Raw genomic sequence first — 10,743 nt, forward strand, 5'->3', positions numbered from 1 at the left:
TGCTAAAACCTACTTTCTTCATTTTTGTTCTTTAGTTTAATCTTCACAGTTTTCTACTAGAAACATGTCCGCACTGTATTTGGTAATCCTATTTGGAAGTGTTACAGAAGTAAATAAAGTAACAAAGAGAAAAAAAAAAAAGAGAGAGAGAAATCCAAGATTAAAAGGAAATGAACTTGCATAAATATCAATCAATGTAGAGAAGTCCAAATAATCCAGTTCAGAACAATTCAGCTGTCAAAAAATTTAGTTAATAGTCCTTCGACTTGGATTGAATAAGTCAGTGTCACTATGTTGCTGTTAACTCTTGGAGCTATAAGGACAAGAAAGAAATTATGGGTGCTACAGGCATTCCATCACCAGCTGGTCCAAGGTTTTCCCACTCCCTTCTGTCCTCCAAGAAATGACAGACTGTTCTATCAAGAGCAGTGCCCTTATCCCCCTCATCTGCCCTTGAGGAAGGTGAGATTTGCTGTCACTCCAAGAAACTCCCCATCTCCATCCCAGCATCCCACCATGGAAGGCTTGTTGCACTGGCCCTACATGCCTATCAAGACCTCCCTCTCCCACCAAACATTCTGTTATATCTCTTATAGCCTACATTGCCAACTCCACCCACCCTTCATCATTGCCATCAGCATATTTGCATGTTTTAACATTTCTTTTCTTTAAGGGGAAAATTCCTCCCTGAACCTTCGTACATCTTCTATTTGCTCTGCCTCACCACTATAATGTTCCTCAGATTCCTCCTTCCATGTTCGATTGTACGATCTTATTAAATAGGGTTCTGCAGAGAAATAGAAGATAGATAGATAGATAGATAGATAGATAGATAGATATTATAAGTAATTGGCTTATCTCATTATGGAGGCAAGATGGGGGCTTCAAACCCAGGAAAGTTGATGGAAGATACTTTCATTTCAAGTCAGAAGACTCAAAACTCAGGAAGAACTAATATTTCAGTTTGAGTCCTACGGTTTGAAAATGCCTAATTCAACAGCAATCTTTTTACTCTATTCAAGCCTTCAACTGATTGAATAAGGCCCATCCACAGCAGGCAAGGCTGTCTGCTTTAATATCTGTGTGTGTGTGTGTGTGTGTGTGTGTGTGTGTGTGCAGTGCTGGGAATGGAACCCAGGACCCGAAGCATGCTAGGCAAGTGCTCTACCTGAGCTACATCCCCAACCACCTCGTCCTCATATCTGAGCACCTCATAACCCAAATTGATAAATTGAATTATTCATTACGTCAACCTTTAAATTGAGGGGGTTTGGGACTTTTTACTAGGATCTCTCCTCTCCTTACACTCTTTTCCTAGGTACTTCCATCAATTTCTATGCACATAAGCTATCTATCTCAGACATCTGTTCCAGCACAATCCAAGAGAAACAATGTGAGTTAAGTCAAGACTGTAAACGACATATGTAAATTCAAACTTTTCACTAGTTGCATTCTAAAAAGTAAAAAAGCGAAATTAGTTTTAGTGACCTATTTTACTTAATCCTACAGATCCAAAATATTATCTTTTCAACATGAATCAATATTTTTAAATATTGATTGTATTAGATATCAATTTATTACCTCTTAGCTTTAAATTCACCAGGCACTACCAGTTCTTTGATCATGAAACCTGAAAACCCTCTTCTTTACAGCAAGCCCAATCAATATCAAGCCCTCTGGTAGGAGAACATTGCAAGAGAAAGGAACATATTTTTTGGTTGCTGCCTTTTTGTTTTCTTCTTGATTCTATGAAGCTGTTATTTGCAGCACACAGGTAAAGACAGCTAGGGCCCCCTGGTCCAGCAATACAACCAGAGTGTGTCTTCTCTCACCAGGCCCCTGACCCAGCCTAGAGATCACCTTGCTGCCCATCCTGAAGCAAACACCACTCAGTCCAGGTCCCATGCCACCTTGCCAGCAAGAAAATGCCCTGACTCCCTCAACATGAGCCTACCAGTCTGAACCCCAAAGGAGTTCTTGAAACATGGACCATGTCCATGCTAGGCTGTGTGACCCAACCAGAGAGTAATTTCCCAGAATTGAATCCCTTAGCACACCTGAATGCCGGTACACTAGCCTTAGCCCACCTGTGCATAATACCTGTGCAAATTCCCTGCAGTGGCATTTCCTGCTTGCATGACAATGGTAGGCCAACTCAGCTGGAATTTAGTGATACAAGTGTTTCCTTTACATTCTTTTTCTCCTATAAAATGTTTCAAATCTGGTGTGTATTTTACCACAACAGCATATCTCAATTCAGACTAGTCACAAGAGGCTACTGGCTACTGGGCAGCACAGTTCTACAGGCACTAAATTATACACAAACGCTCCAACTTAAAGTGTCTGAAATGAAGTTATATGTTCCTCACAGTTTTCTCTATCTTATTAAATGGGACACAGTTGTGCAGTCAGAAACTTAATAATTATATCATTTACTCCTTTTGTCTTTTTCTCCTCACCTCTAAGTTTTATCTGTTTCAACATCTAGATGGACAGTTAACTTAAAAAAAAAAAAGAAAAAGAAAAGAAAGTGGTACAATGAGCATAAAACAAAATACAAAAATATAATTGTATAATTTTTAAGAAATCTTTTGCCATTTCTTTCTTATCAACATTTTAAAAAAGTATCAACAATTCACATTAATGAGAATTTGGTGAAAACGTTGTGCTCATACTCCTACATGTAAAATATGTGATCTTTTGGAAATAATGTGGTAATTTAATCAATAATTTTAAATGGTCATAACTTTAGATTCTATTCCTAAGAGTGTTGCCCAGGAAAATACTAGGAGATTCAGTCACAGATTTATGTATGAGGACTTTCATTGCAGTGTATTCATAATAGAAAATCATTGAGAAACACTAGGAATGCGAATGATAAGAAGTAGTTTAAAATAAGTTATATATTTCACTAGGCTTTTAATCATTAAAGGACCTTGGATATCCCATTTTTTTAAAATATCGTTTTAGTTGTAGATGGACACAATACCTTTATTTTATTTATTTATTTATTGTTGTGGTCCTGAGGATGGAACCCATTGCCTCACACAAGCTAGATGAGCACTCTCCCACTGAGTCACTACCCCTGCCCTAGATATCCTATTTAAAACTATACTTATTAATAGATATGTAGATAGATATATAATTATAATATTTTTCTATAGGGAAATCCCATTTTTAATAAACAGTAGAGTACATATGTCTAGAAAAAGGAATATAAAGAAATAAATCAAAACACACTGAGTGGGAGCTGGAGTTGTGGCTCAGTGGTAGAGTACTTGCCTAGCATGTGTGAGGTACTGGGTTCGATTCTCAGCATCACCTATAAATGAGTAAAAAATGAAGGCCTATCAACATCTAAGAAAATACTTAAAAAAAAAAAAAAACAAAACAAAAAAAACACTGAGTTGGGGAACTTATTTGCTTTACAGTATGTCTTAGGCCTGGGGTTGTGGCTCAGTGGTTGAACGTTTGCCTAGCACATGTGAGACACTGGGTTCGATTCTCAGCACCACATAAAAAATAAATAAATAAAATAAAGGTATTTTAAAAAAGTATTTCTTAAACTCCATTGCATGCCAGGCTTACTGATTTGTTTTAAAGTATTTCTTGGTCTCCCACTGCATGCCAGGCACTGTTTCAGGCACAAGGGATACAGAGCTGCATGAGTCAGCCTCCCAGGCAGTCCTCAGTAATCCTCCCCTCTTGGTATTCATCTCTTTGTATAGTCTCCTTCCTCATTGAACCAGGACTGGCATGTGTGGTTAATCAAATACAGTGGAAGTGATGGCATTTGACTTCTAGAGCTCACTGACTTCTCCCATACTCCCATACTCCCTTGGAACACTCCATCTGAGGGAAGCCAGCTGCCATGTCCTGAGGATACTATAATAGCTCTGTGGAGAGATCCACTTAGAAAGGACTTGAGGCATCATGGTTATAGCCTGGCACCAGCTTGTAGCCATGTGAGTGGGCTGCTTGGGAAGTAGGTGCCCCGGCCGCAATGAGGTCTCTTTGACTGTAGCCGCAGACTACATATGACTGAAACCTCATGAGAGACTGTGAGCCAAAACCACCCAGCTGAACCCCTCCCAAACTCCAGATCCACTGAAATCACAGTAAATGATCATTGTTCTGAGTCATTTGATTTTGGGATGATTTGTTATGGAGCATTAGAAAATAAATATAGCAGCAAACAAAACCAGATAAAAAGATCTGTCTCTGTGGAGTTTACATTCTAGTAGAAGGAGACAGATAGAAAAGAATTATATAATATGTTATATAGTGATAAGGGGAGAGCAGAGAAGGAGGCAGGGATCTTAGAGGACTGCAATTTTAGAGGTCATTAGGGAAGTTATCACTGGAAAGATAACATTTGAGAGAATACCTGAAAGGAGTGGGGAGTTAGCATTGCAGCTATTTAGGGGGAGAGTACTTCAAGCAGAAAGGTCAAAGAGCAAGGGCACACCTGCTGTGATTAATGAGCAATAAGGAAGCAGCAGGGGTCAAGGGGAGTCTGATGGAACTTCACAGGCCATTATTAGTACTTGCTTCTGTTCTGAGTGATGAGAGAACATTGGAGGATTTTGAGATGATTAGTTTCACAATCTAATTAACATTTTAGCACTGATCCTTCTGGCTGCTACATTGAGTAGAGATTAAAACTAGAGAAACAATTAGGAAGCTATTGCAATAATCCAAGTGAGAGAAAGATGATGGGGGTTAGGTCAGAATGCAATGAGTGCTGGTTCTTCATCTTCTTCTTGTACTTTTCTGAATTTTACAAAGTTCTACTGTGATGCTTCATGATTTTTCTAATTCAAAACGAAAAATGAAAGTCTTTAAGGAGCCAAATGTGTGTGAAATATCTCATCATTCGCAACATTTTTTGTTGTATTTATCATAATATAGATGCCCATGTCATTCGAAGTAGGACCTCAGTACAATGGAATTGCTATAAAAAAAAGAGGAGGCTCAAAAACTGTCTGCTTTATAGGAGGCTGAGGCAAGAGGATCATAGGTTCAAAGTCAGTCTCAGCAACTTAGCAAGACCTTGTCTCAAAATAAAAAATAAAAAGGGCTAGGGATGTAGCTCAGCAATTAAGCAGTACTTGGTTTCAATCCCTGGTTCCCAAAACAAAAATGTCTGATTTAGTTTCCATAGACTCTGAACATAATTTTCAATGAAAAACAAAATCATTATTCAGTTTTAGATAGCTTGGGAAATTACATCATCTACAAAACTTAATAATTACAAAGCACTACATCCTTCATCTCTCTTTCTTTTAAATATCGCTCACATTTAGAGTGTCAAATTATAATTTAATAGCACACTGCCTTCTTTGCTTTTGACAGTTTTCCATTTGAAACATGTACCTGCTTCTATTATTTCACAATTCCTCTCATTTTTAACCATTACTTGCATTTTAACCAAACATCATAAAAAATGTGAAAGGCCTTGGATATTTTTATGCCTTTGTGATTTGTATTTGAGCATTCTTAACCTTCGTGAGTTTCATATGAAAGCCCTTGTTTGTGGCTGTAATTAGTAGGGGTTCAAGATCTTTAGGCATTTATCTAGATTGCTCTAGACAAAAGTTGCTTAATTAAATTAAAAAACGTATTTGTGGAACACCTATTATTTCCAGAAATCAGTGCTACAGGAAGTCAAGGGTCTTCTTCTAAGTACGTCTTAATCATGCTAACAATGATAGTGCTTTAAAATATTTTTCAGTGTAGTGGTTCCAATCTTTGCTTGCTTTTTATGCTTCAGAAATTTTATTTCATTCAGTAAATGCTTATTCCATAACTCCCATATGATGGAAATATACAATCCTGAATGGGAATCCAAGGATGATTAGTCACAGACTGGGGTCCTGAAGAGTAAAAGAGAGATAAACATGCACATGTCACATGAAGTTTGGTTACAGAAATACACAGTGAAAAGCAAAAGCCTGTGACCTACCTCCCACATCAATATCAATATCAATCAAAGGAGTGCTTTCCTTCACTACAAAGAGTTAATCATCTCTTTTCATAAACTGGTTCCTTAACCTCCACATATTCCAGGAATTTGACCTAGATAAAAAGGTGGAAGATTCAATTTGTTCTACTCTATTGTTTATATGGGCTAGGTTAGAAATGTTCATTCATAATTTATAATAAATGCTCTGTAACTGAGGGGTTAAAACAATTGTCTATTTCCATAATCATAAACATTGTCATGATCTAATTGGCTTCTCAAAAAATAAAAATAAAAAAAATGAAGATTTGTTTTTTCTTTTATGGTTGTGGGGATTGAATCCAAGGGCACTTTACCACTGAGCTACATCCCCAGCCCTTTTTTAATTTTAAGATAGGGCCTTGCTAAGTTGCTGAGGTTGGCCTCAAACTTGTGATCCTTCTGTCTCAGCGTCTGGAGTGACTGGGATTACAGGCCATCATTCCTGACTAGAAATGCAGATTTCAAGGGAGGGTAGCTTTAATGTTTATTTGGTCCACAAAGAAACGACATAGAAATGCAGAATATATGTAATTTTTTATTGACTGTTCTTCATACAGTCAGAGGAGCCAAAGTAAGTACATGGTCATCCAAGGAATTTCCATCCCATTATTAGGTCTCATCATTTAGTTCCTGAGCCTGCCTCCTTGTCTCCAACCACTCCAACCGCTAAGCTACTTTTGTGCTGCCACCAGAATCGTTCCCCACGACAAATCATCTTGTGTGTGTGTGTATGTGTGTGAGGGCGCACACACACGCACATGTGCGTGTTTTACTAGAATGTGGTGGAGAAAAGTCCCTTCTTCCCTTCCTCCCCATCTTTCCTTATTTTTTTCCCTCTTTCCTTCCTAATTCTGTCTAAAATTCACTAGATCTTAGAAAGGGGAGGAAAGATGGCAGCAGCCCAGGGAAAGTCAGAGACTGGGCAGCGTGAGGAAACCAACCATCACTGCAGGCGGAGGCCATGCAGATGGCAGCAGCCCAGGTGGTTGATGGGAGCTCAGTGGAGGTGAGATGGGCACCTGCATAGGGCAGGGGCAGGGGCAGGGCAAGTAGGTGGCAACAGTGAAAGTAGATAAACCAAATGAGTATGTTAGAACAATAGGAGTCAGATTTCTCACCAGTGGAAAAGGAAATTAAAAATATGGAAGGAGGACAGAGAACTAAAATAAACCCTATAGTATTTAATTTGAATTGGGGATTTCACCAGGAATTCATGGTTTGTACATATAGAATGAATACGGCTGGTGAGGTATGTGAATATTCATACACAGGCAGATAGACAAACAGTACATGCATACATGAATAGATTCCTTTGGGTTATATAAATGGTCTTTTCTGCTCAAAGACAGATGAGAACTTTAACATGGCTGTTTTCAGAGGTCAGAATTATTTTCTTCTATAAACAGTGTATTTCTATGCATTTATCAAATCCCAACAGCTTTCTGTCAAAAAACAAAAAATCATCATGTTGTTAAGTACAGGTGATTGTGCTCTCTTTAAAAGGAAGAAATATTGGATGTGCTTCCTTTAAACTCCCACAGAGTCTAGGTCTTCAAAATGTTTTGACTGAATGACATTGAGTAGTGTGGAAAATAAGACTGAATAGATGAAACTGTTCTGCAGTATCATCTGTACAAGACTGGCTTTGTTCAGGTCAAGGGCTTTGAGTTTTGTTATAGACAGTTTGTAATTATTTATGTGTACTCTCATTTTCTTCTTTGTTTGTTTGAATTGCTTCCTGAGGCAATTCTTTTAGGACAGAGTATATGAAGAAATTGCATGCTAAATCTCAGCAGGAAACCTAAGTTTTTGGAAAGTTGTTTTTTTTCCATTTATGGTTTTATTCATTTTTAAGATTGTTAGAAAAACTGGAAGTATGATCTTAGCATGAATTTTTTAAAAGTTAAAAAAATCTTCAATATTTTTCTTTCTATATGTATGGTTCATTTGGTTTATAGGAAAATATGGCTCTTAGTTAACATGCTCCTTTCTTTTGTCTAAGTAGTACCTTATGCTTTCTTGTTTTGTATCTCATTAACTTTGCACAATAATCCTATGAAGTAAGTACACAGAATAGAATCAAGATTCTTTCAGGTATAAGAATTTTTTTAAAAATCCAAAAGCAGTTTAAACTCCCCCACTCCAAAAACAACAGCAACATTGTTTTAGATCAGGTAACTGAGAAATAGAGGGAAGAATCTTTCTTTCAATTTTGGTTGAATCCAAGGAGTCAAAGGATACCATCCAAGTTCTCTGTTCTGTTGTTCAGATCCATTTTCTGTTGTCCTTTTTCTCCCACTGTAGATAGTCACCGGCAGCCTCAGTTTAACTGCATCCTGGCACACCACCATGGAATACAAGAGATGACATTCCTACTATCTCTACTTTGAAAATCCTTAGAGGAGGACCACAAACTGTTGGCCCAACCAGGATCTGATGGGAGAAGAGTAGTTACCCAGAAAGGGATGCTGAGCAGATGATGAATGATCTTAGAAGTGGGTTTACTGGCCATCTGCATATGAAAAAAGGAGGCACTGAAGTTTCCAAACTTAAACGGTTGGTGGGAGAAATGAAAAAGAAATCCATGCCTCCTCACCTTATATAATGCCTCTTCTCTTGCTTGTACAACCAAGTTATTTCCTTGATCTTTGTATCTTCATCTCACAATTTCACTGTAAAAGCTAGCCCCCACAAGTTCAAACACTATAATTTCTTTTCTTTTTTGTGGGGGAGGATTGAACTCAGGGGCACTCAACCACTGAGCCACATTCCCAACCCTATTTTGTATTTTATTTAATGACAAGGTCTCACTGAGTTGCTTAGCACCTCACCTTTGCTGAGGCTGGTTTTGTACTCTCCGTCCTCCTGCCTTAGCCTCCCAAGATGGTGCTCCACTGAGCCCAGCCTAAACACTGTGAGTTCATTCCTTTACATCTATTTCTTTGTTTCCTGCATGTATATAAATAACTTCACATTCAAGGAACCATAATTATGCCTTATTGCTTCAGTATGTATCAATAATTCTGGTGTTATAAAATAGTCTAATGGTTTTCTATAGATTTGGTTTTATTCTGGTTTTGCTCCTACGCATTGTAGGCATTTGATACCATCACTTTAAGGTATCTTTAAAAAGGTGATCTTTAAAAAGAACACAAAATATGAATATATAATACATACTACATATACTGGGAGGTAATTATGCCTCTTAATACATTCCTTAATTTTTGTGATGGGTATAAACATAATAAAAGGATTTACTAAAAAGTGATTTATCTCTCTAGGGTAAATGCTTGATAGGGCAGAAAGGGGACCTGAGTAAGTGCCTGCCCAGGTGGATTCTAGTCTGCCTTTGTCAATTAGGAGTTGTGAGACTGCCAGCGACACAGACATCATTACCCTATGTACATGTGTGAGTACAGGAATGGTATAAATCTACATCGTGCACAACCATAGAAACGAAAGTTGTACCCCATTTGGGTACAATGAATCAAAATTCATTGTCTGTAAAAATTTTTAAAAAAATTTAAAAGACCGCTTAAACTTTTAACCCTACTCATACCCTCACTTGCAAAAAAGGGGATAGTATTAGCGTCTAATTCAGAGCAGAGTGTAGGCTATAAATTACAAAATTACATATAAATGTCAGTACTCCTACTTTTTTTTTTTCCAAAATCTGGCTTTTCCTGTGACATAAAAAAATAAATATAGAAACATGTGAAAACTATTAGCATTAATGGGGATTTCCTCTTGGAAAAATGGAGTCAATTTTCTAAAAATCTCAACCCAGAACTTTTATATGGGAAACATAGACACATACAACCGGAAGGCAATAAGGTTTCTTCCAAATTTTTCTGTTAAACTGGTACTTGTTTTGCTTTTATATCATATGTTGTGACTGGTTTCTTGTATCTCTGCTGCGCTGTCAGAAATTTTCTTTTTGAAGAAAGGAAGCTACAATAAGAAAAGTATTTCAACTTTCGCTCATTATAAAAGTTCCCTAAGAAGTGACAGATTTAGATCTTTTCCAGACTCAAGTCTTTCCACTGCCAGTCAAGATTCTTTCCACTGCCAGTAAAGCCCGGGACTCCACCGGAGGCCCACAGCGCCACCTCCTGAGAGCCTGGGCAGAACTAACCAGGAGCAGCGGCTGACGCTCGAACACATGTGTGTCGGTCTTCACGGCTTAGATCACTCAGAAACACCTCAGACGGTTTCTGTACACACGAACCCACCCCAGAGAGTCCACCAGACTTAGCTGGTCCTCCAAAACCCCAAGCTCGCTCAGGCTGCGCAAACACCCACAACTCCGAGAAGGCAAGGGCTGCAATACAAAAGCGGGACCTCCCGGGGTGGGTGGAACTTCGCTACACCTGGTTTGGGGGAACACAGTCAGCCCTGGAGGCGGGAGGGACTACTAGGTGGGTGGGAACCCTCTTGCGGGTGTAGAATTAAGGTCGGCGGGTGGGGCTTTCCTGTGCGGAACTCCGTTATGTGGGCGGGGCATGGCTCTTGGTATACCGACCTGCTTAGAGGGTGAGACTCCGCCCTGTGGGTGGAACACACAGGTTCGAAGGGAGGGGCTTCGCTCGTAGAGCTGTGGGCGGGAACTACGCTCTGTGGGCGGGACTCCGTGTGAGGGCTAAAGTTGGGCGTAACCCCGCCCCGTAGGCGGGACTTAGTTGAATGCCAACCCCTCAGAGTGGTTGGGACTCCATCCCCTGGGCGGGGCTTAGCTCGGT

Source organism: Sciurus carolinensis, chromosome 1 (assembly GCF_902686445.1).
Source record: "Sciurus carolinensis chromosome 1, mSciCar1.2, whole genome shotgun sequence".
NCBI lineage: Eukaryota > Metazoa > Chordata > Mammalia > Rodentia > Sciuridae > Sciurus > Sciurus carolinensis.